Here is a 22,442-nt window from a genome sequence, read left to right as displayed (position 1 = left end):
ATTGTAATACATCTTTTTTTAAATTTTGGGTCCCAAAATTAAGGTGCGTCTTATACATGGGTGCGTCTTTTACATGGGGAAATACGGTAAGTTAAATACTGACTGTTTTCCATGTAGCACACAAATATCAACTTAAATTTCAGTGTACAAATAAGATATAAAGTATTTGTGTGGTACATGAAAAACAGACAGTATTTAACTTATGTGCAAAATAGAAAACTAGTTTGCACCCCTTGCATTGCAACATGGTTTTGTCCAGGAGACTACTTACTCAATTTTTTTACTTAACTTTCCTAAATGAATCAGGCCCAGTAAGTTTATTTCTGCAGTGCCCGGCTGCAAAGTCCAAGTAAATTATGTTAGTGCAGGATAGGGCAACATAACAAATGAGAATTTCGCTTGTGCTAAAGTCATACCGTAATGTGAGGTCAGCTAGCCTGGGTCCTGTATACCCAAGTCTGACAATGTATCTTGGTAAGTCATATTAACAAATACAATGACATTTAGGGGTAAATTTACTAAGGGGCAGTTTAAGGGTCAGATTTCAAGCCGCCACACATTGCCAATAGTTTTCAGCTCCAAACCGTAGAATTTACTGTCCTGCAGTGTGGAGGCTGAACACTAAGCAACTTTGTGGTTGCAGCGGTTTTTAAACTCCTAACTCACCTGCAGTTTAGGCTAAACCCCTGGCAATTTAAGCCAAATCATATGTTAAAACCAGGTCAACTAGTTTAACAATAAATTAGCCTCCATCCCAGTCATCTCAGCATAGGACCCCTCCAAGTACCCCTGGGTGGTGAGTACAAGCATAATAGCGTAAAAAAAAGAGTTATTTTTTTTTAGTAATATTTAGGTTTTCAAAGTCTTATAAAATAAACCAATTTGTTTTTGCATTAATATGTCTCCTCTCTCTGTCTTGTGGTTGCTACATAATGGTGTTATAACGGCTTTAGTTCATGTTTATAAAATAGTATAGTAATGCAATATAGAGCGATATAGGCTGGGTCATAAGGGGGTAGGTCATGAGCAAAGCTCTGAACTCTAGGAAAGCACAATGTTTCATCATAACATTTTGGCAATTTCTAAGTGCATTATCTCACACTTAGAAATTCCTGTATTCCATTTTACAAATTTGACAAACTGCCCAATTTTGTTGCATCTTAGGGGTATATTTACTAAGCAGCGGGTTTGAAAAAGTGGAGATGTTGCCTATAGCAACCAATCAGATTCTAGTTGTCATTTATTTAGCACATTCTACAAAATGAATGCATGCATTTGGTGTAGGAAAGAAACTTTGGGTTTTTTGAAGAGCTGGGACGATTTCCTTCTTACTACAGATCTAAAACAGGGATGCTGAGAGGAGGAGGCAGGGACAAAGCACATGGGTCTGCCTATGTCTCTGGCCTCTTCCAGCCATCAATGGCCCCAACCAAGCCATTTTGTGGTTTAGGGGAATGGTGAAGGAGGTGACTGTGCAGACTGATTATTATTATTATTATTAATTTTTATTTATAGGGCGCCACAAAGTATCCGTAGCGCCGTACAAGGACAAACAATGGCACAGTACAAGGTGAAACAGCACAGTACAAGTAACAGTAAGCACTATAACTCTGGGGGCTCAGGCACAGCATGAAAGAGAGGGAGGGAGGGGAAAAGTGATACAGGCAGGTAACTATGGCCCAAGAGGGTGGGCACGGATGACAGGTTGAGAGTCACTGAGGGGAGCGGAGAGAAGCGAGAGGAGACAGAGGGCAGAGGGACTGAGAGGAGGTGAACTGAGTAGCTGGAGAGCGCAGTTAAAAGTGATGGAAACAGAAGGTAGGAGAGCCCTGCTCAAAGGAGCGAACAATCTAAAGGGAGGGGAAGACAGACAGACACATGGATGAGATGGAGAGACGGGAGAAACGGAGACGGAGTCGAGGAAGGGGGAGAAGGGAAGAAGGGATGAGAAAGAGAGGTAGCCGACCGGTGGGAGTTTAGGCATGAGACTGGAAGGCTTTAAGGAAAAGGTGGGTTTTTTATGTTCGTTTGAAAGAGGACAGATTAGGGGAAGTTCTGATGGAGCGGGGGAGCTTGTTCCAATGGAGGGGAGCGGCGCGGGAGAAGTCTTGGATACGTGCGTGAGAGGAGGTAATCAGAGGGGAAGAGATAACTGATAACTTCATACTTTTTCACACAGTCATACATCTGCAGGCTGTGCACAGCAGTGGCGCACGCAGGGGGGGGGGTTTCTGGGTCTCCAGAACCCCCCCCCTGCCCTCCGCTAACTAAGTGCCCACCATAGTGGCACTGTCCTATACAGCAGCCGCGGCGCGGCGTTGTCAAAGAAGCGTCCGTGGCGGTGCTGTATTGTACACAGCACCGCCGCGGATGCTTTTTTGACAGCGCCGCTGCTGCTGTATAGGACAGCGCTGCCGAAACGGAGCTGCTGCGCATGCGTGGTTTTTTTTGTTTTTTTGGGGGGTCAGGGGAGGAAACCCCCCTGACAATCCTGCGTGCGCCCCTGCACAGCACCAACTTTTTCCAAAGTTGTGAGCACAGGGGACAGGAGGTCCAAGATGACATTGCAGCAATTCTGCTGTACAATAGGTAATGGGCTACCCCTAAATCAAGATGGTGCAGCTCTGTTGGTGGAGAAGTTGGTGGAGAAGCTGGATAAGATTTTAAACAATCACCATGGGCATAGGCATGAATTCTTCACTGTAAGTGTGGTTAAGCTACGGAATTCCTTACCACATGAGGTGGTGATGGCAAACAGACAAACATAATCCAAACATGATTGAATGGTATGAATCGCAATAATATATAGAGGACATTATAGGGGTGATACAGGGAAATTATCCAATTGCCATATTTGGGGTCAGGAAGCATATTTGCAATATTGCCAACTGTCACACTGGGCATTTTGTTTTACCTTCACCTTGACGAACGGGACGTCACTTCCGGGCAGGACACGACCATTTCTAAGGCAACGGTCGGACGCTTTTTATTCAGCGCCGCCTCCCGGCAATGTAGGTAGCCGGGCGCACGCGCGCAGTATGTTCTAGTTAATTAGTTCCAGCCTGTGGGCTGAATTATCTTCAATTAAACTGCCTGTGTGTAATTTCAGGGCTAAGATGATTGGTTGCTCTAAGTATTTAAGGCAGGGAGGGCTTAGCCTCCCTGCCGGTTATAGCGTGTCTACCCAATTATTGCTGATCTGCTCCTGTTTCCTTTAGCCTGTCCTGTGGATGCTATATTGGATCTTCTGTGTATGACCCCCTGCTTGGGTTTTGGACCCTGCCTGTTAGCTCGTGACCCTGACCCTTTTGGCCTGTGCCTTGGACCCTGCTACCTTGCCTGTGACCCCAACCTCTGGCGTGTTATTTGACTACCCTGCTTGCCTGTGACCCTTGACCTTGGCTATCGTTTTGACTACCCGCTGCTTTCAACCAGTCTCCTGGCCCGCCGCTGTGGTCCTGCATTACCAACCCACACTACACCTGGAGCTAAGTCCTGGTGGCATCTGAGTACCGGTGAGCGCATCAAGCTCTAAGGGAAAGGCGGCTGCTAAAGGTGAAGACCTCCGTCATCTAGTTCTGTGGGTTGGTGATCAGGGCCAGCAGCCTAACACTGTGTAACTATGTAACGGTGTAACTACATAATTATGTAACTGTGTAATTATATAACTGTGTAACTATGTGACTGTGTAAAGCTGGGTACACAGTACAGGTATTTCACCCAATTATCACACAATAAATGACTATTAGGTCCAATATCGCATTAGAGTGTACGCTGACACAATTATGTTTTACCGCACCAAATCACATCGTATCATTTGATTTGATTTGATAAACTGACTAAAAATCATTGTGAATGATGGAACATTGTCGGGAAAATTCTGCAGTGTGTATGCACTCACAACCAGCTGTGAGATTACAGAGTCACAATCTTTTCAGCAGATGGTTATGACAGATAAAGAGCACAGATCTGAAGGTAAATTGTGCAAAAACCATGTAAGTGTGTATGCATAATCGACATGCTGATCGGGACTCTCAGCCGTTGGTAAAATCGTTAACGATATCGCATCGGGGGAAATATTCTGTAATGTGCACCCAGCTTAACTATGTCAAATTCATGAAATTCTTCGCTGGTGTCGAAACACAGAGATTCATAGAACCTGAAAACTTATCATTTTATTCATATGTTGATAGTACTAATAATAACATAATGAAAATAAAATAACTTAGTTAATAGCTAAATACATTTTAAAAAACATTGTCAATGTTCTTAATTAATTTTAAGCTCTTTAATACACAATGATGTTAGGATTTGCATTATATTCATCCTAAAGAATGGTTTTGGATTCTGATCTCATTTTCCTCTCATCTCATGAAAGTTTGTTTTATTTATCAGTTTGTTTTCAATGCAAAATCCACTCTGTTTAATCAGACTGCTGTACTACTTGCTCAACCACTCCCTACCCATGCTACAGTTATTTCAGTCCCCTATCTCAGCACTGTACTTCAATTCTATTTAAGCTCTGTCTCCCATCACAAGTAGGAAGAAATTATACTGTCTTTCAACCACTCTCCTCTTTCATGACTCTGCAAAAACTCAGCTATTCAATTGCCTGCTCTTTATTACTCTCCATTCAACACTTCCACCCACTCCCCCACATGCTCCCCACATCATTACTTTATACTATCCAGACATCTAGGAATACACTACATTTGCTGCATCCTAGCTCTGCACTACTTATCTGATTACACTGGACATTGCAATTAGGCATTTCCTTTAATTCCTCTTTTTTGCTATTTGACTAATAGTCCCAATGCTTGCCAAAATATTTTTCTTTATCTCTTTTCATGGCATTACTTTTAGGACTATATCATCCCTCACCCATCCTGCAACACACACCTCTGTCCACATTGCCCCTTCATTACTTCACTCACCTCTAGTGAACACTCTTTTGCTATTTAAATTCAATAACTTTAACAGCCTCACCCTGCTGCCAGAAACTAAAAGGACACACATCTTACAATCATCTTTCCTACCTTTCTTCCTCCCTGTCACGGGCACTAGGAGTCTTTACCCAGGGATCACCAGGTGATGGACTTACCAGAGCAATATAGGTGGTAATATGGTACTCTGGCAGCGGGGTGATCACGGAACAGGAGACAGCAGATGGTAGAGAATGCTCGAGGAAAGTCTATGACTAGCAGCACTGGTAATATATAGGTAATAATACACGAGGAACTGAATGGACAAAGGAAACGTGAGGGTAGTCAGTGGTCTGCGGATAGCAAGTTGTACCACTGCTATAGTGAGGAGGAATGTCCAGACATAACGAGGAGGTGATGAGAGTCAGCGGTCTGCGTTTAGCAAGTTGTACCGCTGTCTAGGTGAAGGAATGGAATCCTAGGTGGAGGTATCCGGAGAGTCAGTGGTCTGCGTTAGCAAGTTGTACCACTGCTATGTGGAAGGATACTGGAAAAAGGTGACACAGGGAACAGGAATCAGTGGTTTGCCTCTAGCAAGTTGTACCACTGAAATATATGTGAGGAGGAGCACGGGGAGATAAATGTAATACAGAGTATACACGGGCACACTGAACTTGATCCCACGATGATAAGCCCAAAGTATTAATAACTGAGCAGCACTGCACAAATATACAAAGTCACGGGGACTATCCAGACTACAAGGTAACACAGTCAAATCATGGCAATAGTCTCAGTGGATAGGCAACTCCAGAGAAGAATAACTCAGTCCAGCAAGGTATGCAATACACGAGCACAGTCAATGATAAGTATGCATACCGTGGTTCAGAAGAGCAGGCTGTCAGAAAGGAGTGCAGGGATACCTGAGCGGTAGGAGGCCGGCAGGATGCGAAATCCCAGGGAAATGGAAGCGGAATCCAAGTAGGTGCAGCGCACAGGTAGGTAGACCAGCAACGATGGAAACAATACTCAGGAAGCAGTAGTATATAGGACTGGTCGCCTGGAGATCACTGAAGAGTAGAAGTGGTATGGCAGAGAAGACAGCAGCGGAGCGTTGATCCAATGCAGACAGGCAAGTTGACACAGGCAGGAACACTGTAGAAGCACGGAGAGCGGATCAGCTGGCTGCAGACACGAGGAGTACTGGAGAGTAGCGATAAGCAGGACACTGCAGATACACGGAGGTAGCGAATAGGAATCAGCAGGTGCAGTCACGATGAAACACGAGAGAGTTGAGGTAAGCTGGAACTGTTGAACACGGAGACAGCGGATAGGAATCAGCTGGTGCAGTCTCGATGAAACACGGGAGAGTTGAAGTGAGCTGGTAACTGTAGTGCACGGAGGCAGCGGATAGAAATCAGCTAGAGCAGTCTCGATGAAACACAGGAGAGTTGAAGTGAGCTGATAACTGTAGTGCACGGAGGCAGCGGATAGGAATCAGCTGGTGCAGTCTCGATGAAACACAGGAGAGTTGAAGTGAGCTGATAACTGTAGTGCACGAAGGCAGCGGATAGGAATCAGCTGGTGCAGTCTCGATGAAACACAGGAGAGTTGAAGTGAGCTGATAACTGTAGTGCATGGAGGCAGCGGATAGGAATCAGCTGGAGTAGACACGATGAAACACAGGAGAGTAGAAGTGGTCTGGAAACCACAGGAGAGTTGAAGTGGTCTGGAAACCACAGGAATCAGCTGGGCTGATTACACAAGGAAACACAGGAACACCTTCAGAGGCTCATGGGGAATGAGACTCCAAGATCAGGCAACGAGGTATAGACAGCAGGTGCTTTAAATAGGGAGTGTTGCCTGATCAGCCAATTAACTAATAGGAACAGATACTGAAGGTTTGAAAGGGCTGCACATGCGCAGACCCTCAGGATGGTGGACGGCCACGGTTCCTAAACATACGGGAAGAAGCACTCACAGTCTGGTGAGTGACAGTACCCCCCCTTTTAAAGGTGGTCACAGAACACCTGGAACCGGGCTTGTCCGGAAATTTGGAATAAAACTTCTTAAGAAGAGCTGGAGCGTTGAGATCTTCAGCTTTGATCCATGAACGCTCCTCAGGACCAAAGCCCTTCCAATGAACGAGGAAACAAAGAACTCCTCAGGAAATTTTTGCGTCCAATATGTGCGTAATCTCAAAGTCTTCCTCCTGATGAACTTAAACTGGCTGAGGTGCTGAAGGAGGGACCGAGAACCGGTTGATGATGAGAGGTTTGAGCAAGGATACATGGAAGGCGTTGGAAATACGAAGATTCTTAGGAAGTAGAAGTTTGAAACAAACTGGATTTATCACTTGAATGATCCTATACGGACCAATAAAACGAGGAGCGAATTTCATAGATTGGACCTTCAAACGAATATTTTTGGTGGATAACCAGACACGATCTCCAATTTTCAATGGTGGAATAGCCCGCCTCTTTTTATCTGCAAAAGACTTATATTTGGCAGATGTCTTCTTTAAACAGGTTTTGACCTGGGACCAAATATTTTTGAAGGTCTGACAAACAGTCTCTACAGCAGGAACTTGGGTGGGAGGGATGGCAGGAAATCCTGGAAAAGACGGATGGTGACCGTAAACCACAAGGAATGTAGTTTTGGAGGATGACTCATGGTACATGTTGTTATGAGCGAATTCAGCCCAAGGAAGCAATTCTACCCAGTTGTCTTGATTGGCTGATGAGAACATCCTTATAAAGGTTTCAAGATCTTGATTGACCCTTTCAGTTTGTCCGTTTGATTGAGGATGGTAGGAAGATGAGAGTGCTAATCGTATGCCCAAGGTCTTACAAAGGGCCCGCCAGAATCTGGAAACAAATTGTACTCCTCTATCTGACACAATCTCAGACGGACATCCATGAATACGAAAGATTTCTTTGACGAAATGCTCAGCCAGAGTAGAAGAGGAAGGCAAACCAGACAAAGGGACGAAATGAGCCATCTTCGAAAATCTGTCCACCACTACCCAAATAGTATTACAGTTTTTACTAGGAGGAAGATCAGTAACAAAGTCCAAACTAATATGGGTCCAGGGCTTGGACGGAATGGGTAGTGGTTGAAGCAAACCCGCTGGAGTTCTGCGGGAGGTCTTAAACTGAGAACACAATTCACAAGCGGCTACAAACTCTTTGACATCTCTCCTCATAGAAGGCCACCAGTAACTTCGAGAGAGAATCTCAAAAGTCTTGCTTTCACCAGAGTGTCCAGAAAAACGAGAAGAGTGGAACCACGAAAGGATTTTTCTCCTAAGAGTAGGAGGCACGAGGGTCTTCCCAAATGGTAGCACTTTAGTGGAAGAAGCAGCCAGCGAAATACATTTGGGGTCTAGTATAGAGTGGTTGGAAACCTCTTCAACGTCAGAGGACGTCACAAAGGCTCGGGATAGAGCGTCAGCTTTCTTGTTCTTTGCAGCTAGTTTGAAGGTTATGATTAATTCAAAACGAGAAAAGAAAAGAGACCATCTTGCTTGACGAGGATTCAAGCATTGAGCAGACTGTAGATATGACAAGTTCTTATGATCCGTGAAAATTGTCACAGGATGACGAGCTCCCTCCAACAAGTATCTCCACTCCTCTAATGCTACTTTAATAGCCAGCAACTCCTTGTCCCCGATGGTGTAATTCTTCTCCGCAGGCAGAAGACCCCGAGAGTAAAAGGCACAAGGATGGAATTTTTGTTGCTCCTATCTTTGGGAGAGAATGGCTCCTAAGCCAACATTAGAGGCATCTACTTCTAGGAAGAAGGGAAGCGTCACATCAGGCTGTCGAAGAATGGGAGCAGAGGAGAAGGACTCTTTAAGAAATTGAAAGGCTTGGAGAGCCTCAGATGACCATTGCTTAGTATTGGCCCCTTTACGAGTCAGGGCCACGATAGGAGATGCAATTGAAGAGACGTCTTGAATGAAGCGTCTATAGTAATTGGCAAAACCTAATAAACGCTGAATGGCACGAAGAGTAGTTGGCTGAGGCCAATGTAACACAGCATTCACCTTTTCTGGATCCATTTGCAGGCCAACTCCGGAGACAATATAACCCAAAAATGGAATCTGGGACAACTCGAATGAACATTTTTCTAGTTTGCAGAAAAATGAATTTCTCCGGAGTCTGGAAAGAACTTCTGCCACATGTTGGTGATGAGACGGCAGGTCCTGTGAAAAGATCAATATGTCGTCCAGGTAGATAATGACACATACATATAACAAGTCCCGAAAGATCTCATTAATGAAGCCCTGGAAAACAGCGGGGGCATTACACAACCCGAAAGGCATTACTAAATATTCATAATGCCCATCTCTGGTGTTGAAAGCTGTCTTCCATTCGTCACCGGACCGGATTCTAATTAAATTATAGGCACCACGAAGATCCAACTTGGTAAAGATCCGAGCTCCCTTAATGCGATCAAATAACTCAGTGATCAGAGGAATGGGATACCGATTTTTAATAGTAATGGCGTTAAGTCCATGAAAATCTATGCAGGGGCGTAGTGATCCATCCTTCTTTTTTACAAAGAAGAACTCAGCTCCAGCGGGAGAAATGGAAGGTCGAATGAATCCTCGCTGGATATTCTCTTGGATGTATTCAGAGGTAGCTTGAGTTTCAGGTAAAGAAAGTGGATACACACGACCCCTAGGAGGAGTCTTGCCAGGTAGAAGATCGATCGGACAATCCCAAGAACGATGAGGAGGGAGACGTTCAGACTGAGTTTTATCAAATACATCGGCAAATGAAGCATACTGAGGAGGAAGTCCCGGTGAGGAAGGTGAAATGGAAGATTGCTGTATTTTAAGAGGAGTGACTTGGGAGAGACAACGATTATGACATTTAGCTCCCCAAGACGTAACTTGAGGAGTGCGCCAGTCAATCTGGGGAGAATGACATTGAAGCCATGGAAGGCCTAAAACAATCGGACTTGTAGTAACAGGAAGAATTAGAAACTAAATTTCTTCTTGGTGTAGAACACCAATCTGAAGCGTTACTGGAGACGTGCTCTGGGTGATGAGACCATTGATAAGATGTGATCCGTCGATAGCAGTCACAGTAATCGGTGTCTTCAGAGTAATCACTGGTAGGGACCATTGATTCACTAGGGATTTAGAAATGAAATTTCCCGCTGCTCCAGAATCAATAAGTGCTTGGGACTCAAAGGACTTGGTAGCAAAAGAAATCGTAACATCAAAAGCGCAGACTTTTAATTTCGTAGAACATGGAGAGGACTCCAGGGACCCTAACTTCACCTCTCCAGAACTAGTTAGGGCCTGGCATTTCCCGATTTCTTAGGGCATGAATTAAGCAAATGTGTGGAATCAGCACAATAGATACAAAGTCTATTCTTTACTCTTCGGTTCCTCTCCTCAGAAGTTAATTTGGAACGTCCGATCTCCATGGGGATCACAGGAGATAAAGCTGGACGAAGTTGAGGGGTTGAGCGAAGAGGTGCTTTAACTGAAGTTGTTTTTTCAGACTCCCTTTCACGAAACCTCATGTCTACACGATGGCAGAGGGAAATCAGATCTTCTATTATTATTATTATTATTAATATTTATTTATAAGGCGCTACAAGGCATCCGCAGCGCCGTACAGAGACAAACAAAATCACAATACAATGGGAGACAGCACAGTACAGTAAACACAGCAACTCAGTACGCTCAATGCACAGCTAGAGAGGGCGGGGAAGGGGGAGGGAGGATCCGAAAATGACGGGGCCCAAGAAAGGGGGCGGGGAAGACAGGGAGACCCCCAGGGGGGAGGAGGGAGCGAAAGTGGATGTGGGGTGGAGGACCTTTGAGGAGGAGGGCTAAGTAGCTGGAGAGCAGAGTTAGAAGTGGTGGAAACAGGAGGAGAGATGGCCCTGCTCAGAGGAGCGTACAATCTAAGGGACATTACATTACATTCTAATGACGTAGGTAGTTCTTGGGTAGTCAGTGCATCTTTAATTTTATCGGAGAGCCCCTGCCAGAAGGCGGCAATTAAGGCTTCAGTGTTCCACTGAAGTTCAGAGGCTAATATCCAAAATTGAATGACGTACTGGCCTACTGTACGAGAACCCTGACGTAAACGGAGAATGCTGGAAGCAGCGGAGATTACACGACCTGGTTCATCGAATACACTTCGGAACATCGAAATAAATTTGGCACTATCCTGTAATACTGGATCGTTCCTCTCCCACAGAGGAGAAGCCCATGCCAGAGCTTGTCCAGAAAACAATGAAATAAGATAGGCCACTCTGGAACAATGAGTAGAGAAATTTTGAGGTTGGAGCTCAAAATGAACTGAACATTGGTTGAGAAAACCCCTACAAGTTTTGGGGTCTCTATCATACTTTGACAGAGTAGGCAGGTGAAGCGTGGAAGCTGTAGACACCTGGGATGGCACTGGGGAAACGGAGGAAAGCACAGGAGCATCAGCATTAGCTGTGATATTCTGTCCAGATGTTCCTTGGGAGGCTAACCCCTGGTAACATTGTAATAACAGCTGTTGGCGAGCATCCTGTTGCTCCATACGGGTGACCAGATGCTGCAGCATCTCTTTAGCTGTAGGTTCCGAATCTGGGTCTGTCATGGCCTTATCTTACTGTCACGGGCACTAGGAGTCTTTAACCAGGGATCACCAGGTGATGGACTTACCAGAGCAATATAGGTGGTAATATGGTACTCTGGCAGCGGGGTGATCACGGAACAGGAGACAGCAAATGGTAAGAGGAAAGTCTCTGACTAGCAGCACTGGTAATATATAGGTAATAGTACACAAGGAACTGAATGGACAAAGGAAACGTGAGAGTAGTCAGTGGTCTGCGGATAGCAAGTTGTACTACTGCTATAGTGAGGAGGAATGTCCAGACATAACGAGGAGGTGATGAGAGTCAGCGGTCTGCGTTTAGCAAGTTGTACCGCTGTCTAGGTGAAGGAATGGAATCCTAGGTGGAGGTATCCGGAGAGTCAGTGGTCTGCGTAAGCAAGTTGTACCACTGCTATGTGGAAGGATACTGGAAACAAGTGACACAGGGAACAGGAATCAGTGGTCTGCCTCTAGCAAGTTGTACCACTGAAATATATGTAAGGAGGAGCACGGGGAGATAAATGTAATACAGAGTATACACGGGCACACTGAACTTGATCCCACGATGATAAGCACAAAGTATTAATAACTGAGCAGCACTGCACAAATATACAAAGTCACGGGGACTATCCAGACTACAAGGTAACACAGTCAAATGATGGCAATAGTCTCAGTGGATAGGCAACTCCAGAGAAGAATAACTCAGTCCAGCAAGGTATGCAATACACGAGCACAGTCAATGATAAGTATGCATACCGTGGTTCAGAAGAGCAGGCTGTCAGAAAGGAGTGCAGGGATACCTGAGCGGTAGGAGGCCGGCAGGATGCGAAGTCCCAGGGAAATGGAAGCGGAATCCAAGTAGGTGCAGCGCACAGGTAGGTAGACCAGCAACGATGGAAACAATACTCAGGAAGCAGTAGTATATAGGACTGGTCGCCTGGAGATCACTGAAGAGTAGAAGTGGTATGGCAGAGAAGACAGCAGCGGAGCGTTGATCCAATGCAGACAGGCGAGTTGACACAGGCAGGAACACTGTAGAAGCACGGAGAGCGGATCAGCTGGCTGCAGACACGAGGAGTACTGGAGAGTAGCGATAAGCAGGACACTGCAGATACACGGAGGTAGCGGATAGGAATCAGCAGGTGCAGTCACGATGAAACATGAGAGAGTTGAGGTAAGCTGGAACTGTTGAACACGGAGACAGCGGATAGGAATCAGCTGGTGCAGTCTCGATGAAACACGGGAGAGTTGAAGTGAGCTGGTAACTGTAGTGCACGGAGGCAGCGGATAGAAATCAGCTAGAGCAGTCACGATGAAACACGGGAGAGTTGAAGTGAGCTGATAACTGTAGTGCACGGAGGCAGCGGATAGGAATCAGCTGGTGCAGTCTCGATGAAACACAGGAGAGTTGAAGTGAGCTGATAACTGTAGTGCACGGAGGCAGCGGATAGGAATCAGCTGGTGCAGTCTCGATGAAACACAGGAGAGTTGAAGTGAGCTGATAACTGTAGTGCAAGGAGGCAGCGGATAGGAATCAGCTGGTGCAGTCTCGACGAAACACAGGAGAGTTGAAGTGAGCTGATAACTGTAGTGCACGGAGGCAGCGGATAGGAATCAGCTGGAGTAGACACGATGAAACACAGGAGAGTAGAAATGGTCTGGAAACCACAGGAATCAGCTGGGCTGATTACATGAGGAAACACAGGAACACCTTCAGAGGCTCATGGGGAATGAGACTCCAAGATCAGGCAACGAGGTATAGACAGCAGGTGCTTTAAATAGGGAGTGTTGCCTGATCAGCCAATTAACTAAAAGGAACAGATACTGAAGGTTTGAAAGGGCTGCACATGCGCAGACCCTCAGGATGGTGGACGGCCACGGTTCCTAAACATACGGGAAAAAGCACTCACAGTCTGGTGAGTGACACTCCCTGCTTCTATTAGCTGGTGATATATCACCTAATCCAGGTCCCCCTCTCTTCTCCCACACACATATATCTGAACACTACAGAAATCTGGCAAACCTCAAACACATAACCTGTCCCCCCTCTCTTCCGAAGTCCTTTAAATGTGCCCTTTGAAATGCACGCTCTGTTTGTAACAAACTTACCTCCGTACATGATCTCTTCCTCTCATACAACCTCAATCTTCTAGCAATAACAGAAACATGGCTCACGCATTCAGACACTGCCTCACCTGCAGCCCTCTCACATGGTGGTCTCCATTTCACCCACACCCCCAGACCAGGAGGCAGACAAGGAGGGGGGGTTGGACTACTTCTCTCCCCACAGTGCACATTCACAGTTCTACCAAGTGTCCCATCACTCACATTCACATCGTTTGAAGTACATGCTATTAGGATTTTTAACCCATTCTCTATGCGTGTTGCTGTCATCTATCGCCCCCCTGGTCCACAGCCAACAATTTCTTGAACACTTCTCTGCATGGCTCCCTCACTTCTTATCTACTGATATCCCCACCATCATCATGGGTGATTTCAACATCCGTATTTCTAATCTAATGCTGCTTCCAAACTACTCTCTCCAACCTCCACACTTGACCTCTCCCAGTGGATTGAATCCGCTACTCATCAGGATGGCCACTGTCCTGATCTTGTTTTCTTTAGACTATGCTCAGTTTCTGATTTCCTTAACACTCCTTTCCCCCTCTCGGATCTTCACCTTATTAGCTACGCGCTCACCCCCAGTTCTTTACCCTCCCTAGTGTCAAGCTCTTCCAAGCGTCCTCATACCCGCAGGAATATCAACGCTATAGATTTTCAACAGTTTTCCACCTCTCTCCAACACCTTCTCTCCCCAATTTCTACATTTTCCTCCCCTGATCGGGCAGTACCCCATTTTCATCAAACTCTAGCAACTGCCCTGGATCAAGTGGCTCCAGCGACACTACATACTTTGCGTAGAATTCGTTGCCAACCGTGGCACACTACAGTAACACGAACTCTACAAAAACTTTCTCATAAAGCAGAACGTCACTCACTGGCGTAAGTCTTGTGCCTCTAATGATTTCATCACATATACTGATATCTATCACTCCTACAGAAATGCTCTGAACACTGTTAAACAAGCATACTACCAATCTCTCATCTATGCTCAGGCTTCTAACCTCAAACGCCTCTTTAACACATTTAACTCTCTTCTGAATCCTGCTGCCCCAAATCCTCCAACTAACATCAAGGCACAGGATCTTGCTTCCTATTTCAAGGACAAAATTGATAAGATCAGGCTTGAAATGATATCATCTCCCTTGACAAGCAATCTGCTCAGTTCCTTTGTCCGACCCTCTGACACTCTCTCTTCATTTGATCCCACAAATGAAGAGGAAGTTTCTACTCTCTTCTCATCTTCCTACTCTACCTCCTGTCCTCTTGATCCCATTCCCTCACAAATTGGTTTGTCCCTGTCTCCTGTGCTCATTCCCCCTCTAACTAAAATCTGTAATCTATTTCTTTCTACTGGTATTTTTCCATCACTATTCAAGTATGCAGTGATTACTCCCATTTTGAAAAAAACAGAATTCTGACCCTAACTCTCTCATAAATTACCACCCCATCTCCCAGCTCCCATGCCCCTCCAAGCTACTCGAGAGAATTGCCTACACCCGCCTCACACACTTTCTTACAGCAAACAACCTACTGGATCCTCTTCAGTCAGGCTTTCGCTCTCAACACTCCACAGAGACTGCACTGACCAAAGTTGTCAATGATTTGATAACAGCAAAAAATAATAACCAATACTCTCTTCTAATTCTCCTGGATCTCTCTGCTGCATTTGACACTGTTGACCACTCTCTCCTCATACAAACGCTACAATCCCTAGGTCTTGAAGGCACTGTCCTATCCTGGTTCTCATCCTACCTATCTAATCGCTCTTTCAGTGTTAATTTCTCTGGATCCACCTCTGGTCCGCTACCTTTATCAGTTGGAGTTCCACAAGGCTCAGTCCTAGGTCCTCTGCTATTCTCTATCTACACCACTTCTCTTGGAAAACTAATACGCTCCTTTGGATTTCAGTATCATCTCTATGCGGATGATACACAAATTTATCTATCCTCTCCTGATCTTTCGCCATCTGTGTTGTCTCGCGTTACTGACTGTCTTTCTGCCATTTCATCTTGGATGTCTTCTCGCCAACTCAAACTCAATCTTTCAAAAAATGAATTAATAATATTCCCACCCAAAAACAGAAGCTTCCTTCCTACCATTTTTATTTCTGTTGATAACATGGCCATAAATCCTACCCCGCAAGCTCATTGACTAGGTGTAATCCTTGATTCACAACTGTCGTTTATTTCCCACATCAACTCTATATCTAAATCATGTTACATACACCTAAAGAACATTTCCAGAATACGCACATATCTGACACAAGACACCGCAAAAACATTAATTCATGCACTCATCATCTCCCGCATCGACTATTGCAATTCCCTCCTTACTGGTCTTCCCAAAGTCAGACTTGAACCCCTACAATCTATTTTGCACGCAGCGCCTAGATTGATTTTCCTTACAAACCGTTACTCCCCTGCTGATCCACTCTGTCATTCTCTACATTGGCTGCCTGTATTTCAACGAATCCAATATAAAATTCTTCTACTAACATAAAAGGCCATCAACAAAATTGCACCGACATACATTTCCTTACTTGTCTCAAAATATCTCCCTACTCAACACCTCCGTTCTGCACAAGATCTACGTCTCTCCTCCACTCTCATCACATCCTCCCATTCTCGGTTACAGGACTTTTTCTAGGCTGCACCCACTTTGTGGAATTCCCTCCCACGCACATTAAGACTTTCCTCTTGTCTTCAAACCTTCAGGCGTTCACTGAAAACCCACCTCTTCAGACAAGGTTATGATATTCCTCAACCATCATCTTAATTTCCCTATATTACCCTATTACCATCCTCTACACTGCTAATGCAGGACAACAACCCTCTGACCAACATTGCAACACACACAGCCCACTCAATACTTTTACCTTTGCAGTCTGGCTGGTCCATTGTGCAATATGATGTAGCACACGCCCTTGTGTTTCTAACTCCCATTGTCCTATAGATTGTAAGCTTTTGAGCAGGGTTCTCTTAACTCTCTGTCTGTATGTATTACCCAGTATTGTCTTATTAATGTTTGTTCCCATTTGTAAATTCTACGGAATTTGCTGGCGCTATATAAATGAATGTTGATGATGATGATGATATTATACATATAATTAGTTATTTTAATGAGTTTTTGGCATACTGTTCATCTTCCAATTAAAAGCAAAGTGATCTTTTTTAAAAGTATCTTTAAAATCCAAATATCAAAGAACCTTAATCAAGAAAAAGGAAATTCATCTATTATTTGCTATTTATTTTTATATTATTTTTTTTTTTGTCGTGTATAGTTTTGGACCAGTTCTTTAGCTGGCTGACTTTGATGAACTTCTAAAAGTTTCACAAGATAATTTCCTATCACTAATGAAAGTCTCTCAGCTGTTGCTATCATTATAAATTTAAATTATAAAGACGTGGAAAAGTGAGGCGCATATTCCATGTTCAAAGCGATTAGAGGCAGCGGTCTTTAATTTTGTGTTTGTATGTGTTATTTTCCCAAAAGCATTTCATCTACGAATCCCTACTGTTCCCTTCCATTTCATAAAAGTATCATTAGCTTGACAGATTACTCTCTTTGGATAAATATATTTTCATACAGTGGAAATTTGGAATCTTTGTTTTCGTTGCAAAGTCCGCTGGGCAATGTTTCGGGCTCCCGGCTTAGGAAGATCAACATCCCCATAGATTTAGTGCATTTAATTTCATGAATGTCACATTTGATAATTTTTTAATTTCCAATAATGAATGCACATAACATTGGCAAGAAGGGACACTATTAAAAATAGCAAAATAAATTTATTCCACTCATCTTTTAGCAAAAACACACAGAGATAATAAAAATAATAATAAAAATAGTTGTTGATGTAGATAAAACTCTGTAAATCTGTAAGGACCCCGCCATGCTCCTTTAAGGCTGTTACCCTTACAAATGTCAGAGGTATACATGTGAAATTGAGAATACAACCCGCCATTAATATTCATAAAGTATAGCTGTAATTCAAAACAAATTTATCTACATTGGGAATAAGCATTTCATTGTTTCTTTTGCCTGTAATGTTTAATTAAATAAATTACAGTTTAGAGTACAATAAAAACATGTTAAGTGTTTGTGCCTGAAACGTAAATTAGCTTGACATTTGGGGGAAATATATTAGAATGTTAATGGTCATCAATAATCGTCAAAGTCTAAATTCAAATATATAAATGTAATTATTATTAAGAAGCCGAACATGACAAGCTAACCTAAACAGAATAACGTCTCCAAATCCTTTAATTCAACATATTTACTTTTATACATTTGTCTGAACCTTTGCTTATACTCTCCAAGCCTTTCCACTGGCATTTTTAAAGTGACTTATTTAATCATCATCATCTATTTATATAGTGCCACTAATTCCGTAGCACTGTACAGAGAACTAACTCACATCAGCCCCCATTGGGGCTTACAGTCTAAATTCCCTAACACACACAGACACACACACACTAGGGAATTTGTTAGCAGCCAATTAACCTACCAGTATGTCTTTTTGGAGTGTGGGGAGGGAACCGGAGCACCCGGAGGAAACCCACGCAAACACGGGGAGAACATGCAAACTCATTACAGATAAGACCATGGTCGGGAATTGAACTCATGACCCAAGTGCTGTAAGGCAGAAATGCTAACCAATGAGCCACCATGCTGCCCACGGTAAATCCATGTAAATCCTTAAGTAATCCACCACCAAAGTCTTTGTATCCTATCAAATGGTATTATTAGCCAAATATAGCTACACATTTTTGCTTTTTCCATTTCAATATTCCATAACAATATCTTCTGGTCTAAGTTTCCTAGGTTCTTCATTCAACTCATTGAATAACAAATTTATTGACAATCAGTTTAAAGTGCTTATCCTTACTTTGTAAACTCCTGAACACATCTCTTGTCCTACTCAACTTATAACCTACCTACTGTACTCTGAAAATCATCTTCAATTTTCTTATCATGTCTAACTATCATCAAGTCTGCTTCACTGGCTATATCTGTGCTGATAAAATGGTTTCAGTGTAGCAATAGTTGGGAATATAAGCAGTTAGGGAATCATTAATTAAAGCACGCAAAATTAACATAAATTGCATTTTTTTAAAAATGCACGTAAATCGGGCACACACACCTCTGTGTACAACTAGGAGTGGATCTGACTATATGTCTTTTCTTGCAAACGGGTCTACGTCTGCTCTGCTCTAACATACCATACACTGCAGGATATGTCCAATACAAATGTGGAATAAACAGGCCCGGCGCTCCCATTAGACAAGGTTAGGCAGTTGTCTAGGGCGCCGGGCTCTGGAGGGCGCCATAGAAATAAAATGACTTTAAAACTGTGCGGTGACCGCTGACCATACCTTCCACGGCCGTTGCACAGCGTTCAGATAAATCCACGGGTAAGGGAGGAGGGGGAAGGGGCTATGGATCAACACCACCGCCTCTCTGCTTCATCTCCTCCCCTCCACTCACTGACTGTCGGGCGTGACATCATCATCACGGCCCGAAAGTGTCAGTGAGTGGAGGAGAGGAGACGGAGCAGAGAGGAGCAGCTTTATGGAGGCAAGGTAAGGAAAGACGTGGGGAGGAGGGAGGAGGTAGGAGGGCGCCGATTTTGACAGTGTTCCGGGTGCCAATTTTTAAAGTGTGCCTCTGGCGGGGGGGGGGGGCGCCAATTTTTTAAGTGTTCCCGCCCACGGGGGGCACCGGTTTTTAAAGTGTGCCTGCGGCGGGGGGGGCACCGATTTTTAAAGGGTGCCTGCGGTGGGGGGGCGCCGATTTTTAAAGTGTGCCTGCGGTGGGGGGGCGCCAATTTTTAAAGTGTGCCTGCGGTGGGGGAGTTTGCGCTGATTTTGACAGTGTGCCTAGGGCACCAAGGACCCTAGCACCGGCCCTGGGAATAAAGTATATAAAGTCCCAAAGGAATGCACACAAAAAAAAAAATTCAACTATAATATAGTCAATAACGACTAGCCATTGAAAAAAAATAATTTCCTGATTGCAAACACATGTTCTAACATGCATATGAGACCGTCATCAGAAGTGCAAGTGATACGACAGAAAAACATGTACCTTGTAGATGACCAAAGCTCGAGTAGGACTGCAGCATGTGCTTGAGCTTGGTACGCCCTTACTGTACATTGACTACGTTCATACACACAACCCCATCCCCGTTCTGCCCCCGAAATCATAGGCTGCCCTAAGGGGCCTTTGTGCTTTAAGATAAAATTGGATGTTGCTGTGCTCTTTGGTGTATGTTCCATATCACATTGTGCGCAGAACGATTTTACACAAAATACAGCACGTATCAACATGTCTACATATAATTCTTAGGGGGGGATTCAATTCCCAGTGATGTGCTTTAGAGTGCCTCCGGAACAGCCATGAAGACACTCTGCGGTATTGTAACATAACAATACCCCATAGTGGTGCTCATGTTCAAATACTGTAGTACCTGGAAATGAGCTCAGTCGGACATCACATGATATCTGGTGGCTTAGGGCAGGGAACTGAATTCTCTCCATGGAATGATCTGCTATGCAGAGCAGCTGTGAACGAAAGATACAACCCAACGTTCCCTCCTAAAATTGTGACTGTCCCGCCGAATTCGGAACAGTTGTGAGGTTTGCATTTTGAAATGTACTTTTTTGTAAAGTAGATACGATCTTTAATACAGCAAAGCCTGTGTAATACAGAACTTACTATAATACCCAGACTACACTTAATAAATCCTTTGAGTACGCTACTGTTCATATAGCTTGCTGATATGTGTGTCCTATAGGTGTGGTGGATTTCAAAGTAAGATTTCATCAGGGATCTTCAAGAATCAGTGGTGGTTCCATGTTGTTCCACTAGAGATCTCCTTCCAGGACTCAGTCCTGTCATCCTGATAGGGACAGCGCTGTCCCGATTCGTGGGAAGGTTGGGAGAGATTTTTCCACTGTTGCTCTGTGTGGCAAAGCAGTGGTGAACAGGTGCTGTGTGTACTGGTGTGCAAGCCAATGAATTGGTTTGGACGGGCAGCCTAGTGCTTCAAAAGCATGTTGTGACCATGCCACCATCCTGCTGCCAAACATTGGGAGGTATGGATTAACAAGGCAAACATCTGGCAGTTTTGAGTGTATCATATGCAAAATCACTCTACGCAAACCCAGAACCATGTACATTCAACCCTGTCCACACCATCTTCATAAGCAAGTGACACTACCAGGGGCGGGGCTGGGCTGAGCTGGGCTGGGGGGCAGGGGGGCATCTGCCCCCCGGGTTGGTCCCATAGTTAGTTACCTTGGGCTGGGTCACTCGGCCAAATGCATTTTTAACCTTTAAAATAGGCCGCTGAGTCAGGTCTTGCCCCCTTGGCTGAAATTTGCCAGTCCTCCCCTGCTTACTACAGCCTAAGATTTCGGGGAGTAAATGGGCAGGAGAAAAAGCATTTAGTAGCAGTCAACTTACAGCAAGGGTCGTGCCAAACTCGAGCAAACGCAGCCACGACGGAATCTAGCTCCGGGCATCTCAAAGTTACTTGGTTTTCTGCCGTCTCTCTTGCTCCAGCTATAGAGCTAGTCTAAATCCTGATCAGTAATGATGAACGTGTCAACTGCACAAATGTATTTTATGTTCAGTAGACATTAACAGCCTGCTAACAAATGCATTAAATGGGGAAAATAATAAATTATTTTAAAAACTTGCTAGGTTCTTAGAAGTTATCATAGTCACTGATTAGGTCTACAAGAAATACAATCTCAATGAACATGTAGTTATTAGCTATTCTGCACTGCAATCTGTCTGTCAATGTATCTGTTAAACCCTCCAGAAAGGAAATGGCAACTGCATGCAACTAAGAGCAGGGGGTAGGTTTCCATTCTCAAGACTGTTACCATTGGTTTCCTGCTATACATGTAGAAAGACCTCCAATTAAACACAAATAAAAATTAGAGAAATATCAAATATACTTTACAAAACAATTTCCTCACTTCACATTTTGGAGCATAATTTTGCATGTTTCTGTGGCATAATGTGGCCTTATGTGTTTTCTGCTTATATCACCATCATTCATCATCATCATCATCATTTATTTATATAGCGCCACTGATTGGGGCTTACAGTCTAAATTCCCTAACATACACACAGACAGAGAGAGAGAGAGAGACTACGGTCAATTTTTGATAGCAGCCAATAAACCTACAAGTATGTTTTTGGAGTGTGGGAGGAAACTGGAGCACCCGGAGGAAACCCACGCAAACACAGGGAGAACATACAAACTCCTCACAGATAAGGCCATGGTCGGGAATTCAACTCATGATCCCCAGTGCTGTGAGGCAGACGTGCTAACCACTGAGCCACCGTGCTGCCCACTACTAATACCCCAGCCATATCCCTACTACTAACTCAAGCACACCACACAGTTATGGGAGGGCCGGCAAATTTTACCTCTGGGGTCAACACTCAAGTCAGCAGCCTATTAGGAACATTTTAAAGGAAAAAAAAATGCAGGTGACCCAGTGAACTAGCCCAAGGTAGCCCACTATGGAAATGGCCCAGGGGGCAGATGCCCCCCTGCCTCCCCAGCCCAGCCTGCCCTTGCACACAGTACAATGACTTGACATTGTTACCCCAGTTGTTTTTATAGACTATGAGGCTCATTTATAGGTGCGCCTTTGGGACACATAGGAAAATATACACACCAGAAAAGGCATACTTGTCTCCGTAAGTGGAGTTGGACAGATTTAGCAATGGTAACAACTCGACAACAAAAAAGAGTATGTACTTATAC

This window comes from Mixophyes fleayi, chromosome 3 (genome assembly GCF_038048845.1).
Source record: "Mixophyes fleayi isolate aMixFle1 chromosome 3, aMixFle1.hap1, whole genome shotgun sequence".
Lineage (NCBI taxonomy): Eukaryota > Metazoa > Chordata > Amphibia > Anura > Limnodynastidae > Mixophyes > Mixophyes fleayi.
Note: the sequence above shows the minus strand (reverse complement) of the source record.